The 8,768-nt window shown below is 40.7% G+C and overlaps 1 non-coding gene across 1 annotated transcript; it reads left to right on the forward strand.

Moving 5' to 3' along the window:
• Positions 1-792: 792 nt before the first annotated feature.
• On the forward strand, positions 793-900 carry LOC130964399 (small nucleolar RNA R71). Its single transcript, XR_009080495.1, has one exon. It is a non-coding gene; the product is annotated as a small nucleolar RNA R71 (small nucleolar RNA).
• The last annotated feature ends 7,868 nt before the right edge of the window (positions 901-8,768 follow it).

The raw sequence follows: 8,768 nt of genomic DNA on the forward strand, positions 1-8,768 counted from the left end.
CCTCCTCTCTTTCCTTTCCATATTCGGCCATATCTATGGCTTTGCACTCTCCTTTTGGATTTTCTTCTGTATTACTTGGGAGAGTGCTTGGAGGGAGTTCAGTGACTTTCTTGCTCAGCTGACCCACTTGTCCTTCCAAATTCCTAATGGAGGACCTTGTTTCATTCATGAAACTTTGAGTGGTCTTTATTAGATCAGAGACCATTGTTGCTAAGTCAGAAGTATTCTGCTTAGAACTCTCTGTCTGTTGCTGAGAAGATGATGGAAAAGGCTTGCTATTGCTAAACCTGTTTCTTCCACCATTATTGTTGTGGAAACCTTGTTTGAGGTCTCTCTTGATTCTTCCATGAGAAATTTGGGGTGATTTCTCCATGAAGAATTGTAGGTGTTTCCATAGGGTTCTCCTAGGTAATTCACCTCTTCCATTGAATGGTTCTCAGGATCATAGGCTTCTTCCTCAGATGAAGCTTCCTTAGTACTGTTTAGTGCATTTTGCATTCCAGACAGACTTTGAGAAATCAAATTGACTTGTTGAGTCAATATCTTGTTCTGAGCCAATATGGCATTCAGAGTGTCAATCTCAAGAACTCCTTTCTTCTGACTAGTCCCATTGTTCACAGGATTTCTTTCAGAAGTATACATGAATTGGTTATTTGCAACCATTTCAATCAATTCTTGAGCTTCTGCAGGCGTCTTCTTCAGATGAAGAGATCCTCCAGCAGAGCTATCCAAAGACATCTTGGATAGTTCAGAGAGACCATCATAGAAAATACCTATGATGCTCTATTCAGAAAGCATGTCTGAGGGACATCTTCTGATTAATTGTTTGTATCTTTCCCAAGCTTCATAGAGGGATTCTCCATCCTTCTGTCTGAAGGTTTGGACTTCCACTCTAAGCTTATTCCATCTTTGTGGTGGAAAGAACTTTGCCAAGAAGGCATTGACTAGCTTTTCCCAAGAGTCCAGGCTTTCTTTAGGTTGAGAATCCAACCATATTCTAGCTCTGTCTCTTACAGCAAAAGGGAATAGCATCAGTCTATAGGCCTCAGGGTCTACCCCATTAGTCTTGACTGTGTCACAGATTTGCAAGAACTCAGCTAAAAACTGATGAGGATCTTCCATTGGAAGTCCATGGAACTTGCAATTCTGTTGCATTAGAGAAACTAATTGAGGCTTAAGCTCAAAGTTGTTTGCTCCAATGGCAGGGATAGAGATGCTTCTCCCATAGAAGTTGGGAGTAGGTGCAGTAAAGTCACCCAGCACCTTCCTTGCATTGTTGGCATTGTTGTTGTTTTCGGCTGCCATGGGTTCTTCTTCTTTGAAGAATTCGGTCAGGTCCTTTAAAGAGGGTTGTGCTTTGGCTTCTCTTAGCTTTCGCTTCAAGGTCCTCTCAGGTTCAGGATCAGCTTCAACTAGAATGCCTTTGTCTTTGTTCCTGCTCATATGAAAGAGAAGAGAACAAGAAAATGTGGAATCCTCTATGTCACAGTATAGAGATTCCTTGAAGTGTCAGAGGAAAAGAATAGTAGAAGACAGAAGTAGAAAATTCGAACTTATCAAAGAAGATGGAGTTCGAATTTTGCATTAAGGGATAGTGTTAGTCCATAAACAGAAGGATGTGAGAATAAGGGAAGTAATTTTCGAAAATTAAGTAAAAGATTTTGAAAAAATTTTTGAAAAACACTAATTGATTTTCGAAAATAAAAGTGGGAAAGAAATCAAGTGATTTTTGAAAAAGATTTTGAAATTAGAAGTTAAAAAGATTTGATTGAAAACTATTTTGAAAAAGATGTGGTTAAGAAGATATGATTGGTTAAAAAAATGTGATTGAGAAAATATGATTTGAAAATAATTTTAAAAGATATGATTTGAAAACAATTTGAAAAGATATGATTTTAAAAATTAATGACTTGCCTAACAAGAAAAGATATGATTCAAACATAAAACCTTCCTCAACAGAAAAGGCAAAAAATGTTCAATCAAATCATTAATTGTTAGTAAGTATCTTTGAAAAAGGAAAGAAATTGATTTTGAAAACATTTGATTGAAAAGATATGATTTGAAAAATATTTGATTTTGAAAAAGTTTGAAAACTTGAAAAAAATTGATTTTGAAAACAAAATCTCCCCCCTTTAGCCATCCTGGCGTTAAACGCCCAGAATGGTGCACATTCTGGCGTTTAACGCCCAAACTACTACCCTTTTGGGCGTTAAACGCCCAGCCAGGCACCCTGGTTGGCGTTTAAACGCCAGTCTGTCTTCTTCACTGGGCATTTTTGAATGCTCAGCTTTTTCTGTGTGATTCCTCTGCAGTATGTTCTGAATCTTCAATTCTCTGTATTATTGACTTGAAAAGACACAAATTAAAAATATTTTTGGATTTTTAATAATCAAAATGCAACAGGAATCAAATAACAATGTATGCAAGACACCAAACTTAGCAGTTTGTGTACTACTGACACTATATGAGACACATAAACACTCAAGCCAAAAGAATTCAAAGATCAGAGTAAGAAATCATCAAGAACAACTTGAAGATCAATGAGGACACATGCATGAATGCAATAAGAACAGAAACATGCAATTGATACTAAACTTAAGATGAGACTCTAAACTCAAACAAGAAATATTTTTGGATTTTATGATTTTGTAATTTTTTTGTGCTTTTTCGAAAATTAAGTGAAAAGGAAAATAAAGGTATCAAAATTCTTAATGAGAATTCCAGGAATCATGCAATGTTAGTCTAAAGCTTTAGTCTAAAGGAATTAGACATGGCTAGCTAAGCTTCAGCAGGACATTGCATTCAAGAGCTAAATTGATGAGGATCAATCAGCTTTGGTGATGATAAGAACATCACCTTGAAACACTAGAATTCATTCTTAAGAACTCTGAAAAAAAATACCTAATCTAAGCAACAAGATGAACCGTCAGTTGTCCATACACAAGAACAATCCCCGGCAATGGCGCCAAAAACTTGGTGCACGAAATTGTGATCACTACAACTTCGCACAACTAACCAGCAAGTGCACTGGGTCGTCCAAGTAATACCTTACGTGAGTAAGGGTCGATCCCACGGAGATTGTTGGTATGAAGCAAGCTATGGTCACCTTGTAAATCTTAGTCAGGCAAACTCAAATGTATATGATGATGAACGAAAATAGCATAAAAGATAAAGATAGTGATACTTATGTATATCATTGGTGTAAGAGCTTCAGACAAGCGTATGAAGATGCCTTCCCTTCCGTCTCTCTGCTTTCCTACTGCCTTCATCCAATCCTTCTTACTCCTTTCCATGGCAAGCTCGTGTAGGGTTTCACTGTTGTCAGCAGCTACCTCCCATCCTCTCAGTGAAAAAGATTGCATATGCTCTGGTCACAGCATAGCGGAATTCATCTGTCGGTTCTCAATCAGGCGCGGAATAGAATCCAGTGATTCTTTTGCGTGTGTCACTAACGCCCCGCCCTCAGGGTTTGAAGCACGTCACAGTCATTCAATCATTGAATCCTACTCAGAATACCACAGACAAGGTTTAGACCTTCCGAATTCTCTTGAATGCCGCCATCAGGTCCTGCCTATACCACGAAGATTCCGATTAAAGAATCCAAGAGATATTCACTAGAGCCTTGGTTGCTTGTAGAACAAAAGTGGTTGTCAGTCACCTTGTTCATGAGTGAGAATGGTGATGAGTGTCACGGATCATCACATTCATCAAGTTGAAGAACAAGTGATATCTTAGAACAAGAACAAGCGGAATTGAATGGAAGAACAATAGTAATTGCATTAATACTCGAGGTACAGCAGAGCTCCACACCTTAATCTATGGTGTGTAGAAACTCCACCGTTGAAAATACATAAGAACAAGAGTGATCATTGGTTTCGGCCCCAGAGAGGGAACCAGAAGAACCAAGATCTGATCTAAGAACTAGATGTCCAAAGATGACAAATACAATAGTAAAAGGTCCTATATATAGAAAACTAGTAGCCTAAGGTGTACAAAGGTGAGTAAATGACATAAAAATCCACTTCCGGGCCCACTTGGTGTGTGCTTGGGCTGAGCAATGAAGTAATTTTCGTGTAGAGACTCTTCTTGGCGTTTAACTCCCATTTTGGTGCCAGTTTGGGCGTTTAACTCCCATTTAGGTGCCAGTTCCGGCGTTTAACGCTGGGATTTCTGTAGGTGACTTTGAACGCCGGTTTGGGCCATCAAATCTTGGGCAAAGTATGGACTATTATATATTGCTGGAAAGCCCAGGATGTCTACTTTCCAACGCCGTTGAGAGCGCGCCAATTGGGCTTCTGTAGCTCTAGAAAATCCACTTCGAGTGCAGGGAGGTCAGAATCCAACAGCATCTGCAGTCCTTTTGAGTCTCTGGATCAGATTTTTGCTCAGATCCCTCAATTTCAGCCAGAAAATACCTGAAATCACAGAAAAACACACAAACTCATAGTAAAGTCCAGAAAAGTGAATTTTAACTAAAAACTAATAAAAATATAATAAAAACTCAACTAAAACTACCAAAAACATACTAAAAACAATGCCAAAAAGCGTACAAATTATCCGCTCATCAACGGACCTCTAGGTGCAAAGCTCTTCCCTCGGTTCTGTGGGAATGATCCTTTGTGACTCCCTTTGTCCTAATCTCCATTGGTCCCACTGAACTGAAGATATCACTCCGGAGTCCTCCTTCATACTTAACACACTTCCATTCCTCATAGTCCACCGGAGTCCCTTGGCACATACGAGAGAACCTGAACAGCTCCTCAAACTTGTCAGTATACTCTGATATGGACATAGTACCCTGCTTCAGTTGTAACAATTCAAGTTCCTTAGCCGTCCTAGCAGAAGTCGGAAAGTACTTCTTATAAAACTCCTCTTGGAAAACATTCCAAGTGATATAGTCATCGCCTTGCTGCAGAAGACGTCGGATACCTTGCCACCAATGCGACGCTTCACCGACAAGCATATAGGTAGCAAACTCAACACGCTGTCCTTCAGGCACCACTTGCGCTTGCAGCGCTCGCTCTATAGCCTGAAACCATGTATCAGCCTCAGTCGGACTAGTAGTTCCCTTGAACTTAGGTGGATTAACCTTCAAAAAGTTTGCCAAGGTCGTCGGGCCCTGAACTCCACCTCCATCATTACCATGGTTGTTCATTTGTTGACCAAGAGCCGCAGCAGTGGCTTGCATAGCAGCAGCCATGTTCTCCAACGCAGTCATGAAGTTCACCGGGTCATTCGGGTTATTCTCCGGCGCACGAGCATTCGTACGACCTCTCGCACTACCTCTACCGCGTCCACGAGGCGCCATCTGGTTCCTATACACACCCAACAATCGATATTAAGTTGATCAGTCTCAATATCGGAAGTCTAGTGCTTCAAAGTCCCAAATGCATGCTCATGAACGTTTATGCCAATTATATCAAGCAGATATACTAATAGCACATAACACACACACAGAGAATGCACAGAAGCATAGTCAGTCCATTCCTCAGGCTCTACAGGAACGAACCAGGCTCTGATACCATAATGTAACACCCTACCATACAGAGTCTTATGCTTAAGTCATAATTCAGAGATGGCAAGGTATTACGACCTCTAAAATAAAAATTTAGTACATATAGTAGTATGAATGATTTATTATAACTAGGAGCCTTTGTAGAAAAAGGGGTAAACAAAAAATCGCAACTCGAAAGCGCAACACTCCGATCGATATCGTAACGAACAAGGATAACCAACGTGAGATTATATATATACAAAGGAGTGCCAAAAACAGGAATATCAAGACTCAAGATCCGGCTGCGAAGATAACCGGTCCGAGCATAACAGTATATACATATGATAAAATAAGGAAAACCCCAAAGGAAACCCAAAGGGACACAAATACATAAAACCTATTCTCCAAATTCTCCCATAAGAGGAGTCATCACAGTTTGTATTATTTAATGGAGATAAAAGTATCTAAGCAAAACATATAAACCAAAACATAGCCCCGAGAACAAAGGATCTTCGCAATATAGAAGTCTCCAGCATGCCTCAGCGGGTAACCTCACGCCCTGCATCTGAAAACCACAAAATCCGCATGGGTGAGAACCAGAGGTCCCCAGCATGGTAACAGCTTCCACATATATAATACATAATAATGGAGGAAAGCCGAAGACAATCCTAGAACTTCCTCCAGATAATATCAAAGCTTATAAACAAGCTAAACCGTATAAAGGCATCTGACTAAAGATTCTTCAGTCTAACTAATACTTCCCTTTCCAATTCCTTCAAACCTCCCAACCACCAGCAGGAGTATATTATATCAAACACAGATATATCAAACAAAGAATATACAAATAGTAGCAGTTAAGACATTTAGACAATTAGCAAGTAATATGCAGTCAAATAGGCAATCTCAAACAATTCACATAGTATGCATATGATGAATGCCTGTCCCTAGTGGCCGATGATATCATCTTGTCGGTTATAGAGCCAACCCGATAAGTCATGGTCGCTAACCATTGGACTGTCCCTCTGTCGTGCATCCCCAAACTCGAGTTATACTCGTTATAAACTTGATCATAAACATGATCCATATTCATCACCCTCACTGGTGAATATTTACGGGGGTTCGAGCTCATCCGGGCCTTTCACAGTGCCCGGCCACACTTACGACATAGGGTTAACAGAGCTTCGAGTCTCGACCTGGAGCACGTGGTGGCTAGCCACTGCTACTACCCAAGGAAACTCGTACCTCAGATAGTGGAAGTGCAAATCACAATTATCAATAATTCAGCATCAACATGCATGAATTCTCATCCATGGATCAACATCCATATCAGCCATTCCGGCTCACGGTTCAATCCAGAACCAGCCAATATTCATAGCATACACAGCTATTCCGGCTCACGGTTAAATCCATAACCAGCCAATTCATTAACAATTACAGCCTTTCGGCCCATGGCATAACAAACACTTCCACCACCATCCTCCGCATCTCACATAATCATCTTGATCCTCATTGATCATACATTTTTCCCTTGCTTCACTCGCAAGTTATCACATTCACTAGCCCCTTTCTAATAGCTAGGCATATTATGATGATTTAAGACATGAATGGTGAGATCGGAGGCTTAGAAGTATGAGATTTGGCTTTTAAAACTCAAAAATCAACTTTGGGATGAAAACAGGGCCACGCGTACGCGCACTCCACGCGCACGCGTGGATGGCCTCGAAAACTCATCGACGCGCAAGCGTCATGCACGCTAACGCGTGGATTCAAAACTTGCCAATCGACGCGCACGCGTCAACCGCGCGTACGCGCGGGTGTTCTCGTGCCCCAGGCACAACACCGGCACAGTTCTGGCATAACTCTCGGGAAAATGGCTGGGCATTGGGTGCAGCACAATCGGCGCGCCCGCGCACATCACGCGTACGCGTGGATGGCACTTTTCGGAAGATCGGCGCGTACGCGCCAGGTGCGCCCACGCGCAAGGGGTCATTCTGCTAAAAATTTTCTAAGTTAAAAGCTGCAGAATTCACAGATTTAAACCCCAATCTTCCAACGGACATAACTTCCTCATTTTAAATCGTTTTTCACCCGTTCTTCGAACGACATGGACATCCCGGATCCAATTTCATTTTTAAACAGATTTGGTATAAACGGAGATCCGTAGTCCAAGTTATGTCCCGTCAAAGTATGCCCAAAAACCATATTTTCATACAAAACCACAATATGCCATTTTCAAAACAAACCATTTTCAACTCCTTTCAAAGTCAATTAAAACATGCCAATTTCATTCCTTTTCTTTGAAAACAATCAAAATATATCAAATTCAACATCAAGCCTCCTTAACTCACACATTGACACATTACCACAATATACAAAATCACTATCTCATCATTTTAGCCCACTTCACCCAAGTGGCTCAAACTCAAACATATTGACATATCATATACTAATCCTCATGCCAATTCTCGACAACATCAATTCCAATAAATCATCATTGTACATAATCAACATCATACTCATCATCAACATGGTTCAACCCACAATTCAACCATAACCAATCATCAAGCATATATCACAACATGCATATTTCTCATACATCATACCACCAAGGCATCAATATTCATCATCACATATATGACCACATCATATATCTCAATCATTCATCAACATCAACAATTCAATGCCTATCTTAGGGCCTCTAGCCTAAGTATTTCCTACCACATTACATATTAGATACGGGAAACCGAAACCATACCTTAGCCGAATTTCCCAAGCTCAACCGGAGCACTTCCAAACCACTTATCCACAAGCTCTCAAGGTCTCAATACCTCCAAGAACAGATTTTTTCACCACCAAACCCTTTCCAAGCTTGTCAAATCACCAATCAAGCTCCAATATCCACACATACACAACCTAAGCCACAACCATCATACCCATACACAACATCTCAAAACCCAAACATCATAAAACAACAAGATACACTAGGGTTGAGAATCTTACCACCTCCAAGGTCCAAGGAGACAAGATTAACCTTCTCCTTCAAGAGAGTTGGATCCTATAACATCAAAGAACCCAAAATCTCAACATTTAACCCATGAAACTCGAAAATAAGGGCTGAGATTTCGAACAGCAACACGTGGCTTACCTCAAGATTGGTTGTATGGGTTTTGTAGAGCTCTCCGCGGTGAACGCGTGGCCGCAAACGGGGCGGCAATCGGAGCTCTAGATCAAAAGTTATGGTAGTTTGAAGATCAACCAAGGGAGAGAACTTGAG

Source organism: Arachis stenosperma, chromosome 2 (genome assembly GCF_014773155.1).
Source record: "Arachis stenosperma cultivar V10309 chromosome 2, arast.V10309.gnm1.PFL2, whole genome shotgun sequence".
Lineage (NCBI taxonomy): Eukaryota > Viridiplantae > Streptophyta > Magnoliopsida > Fabales > Fabaceae > Arachis > Arachis stenosperma.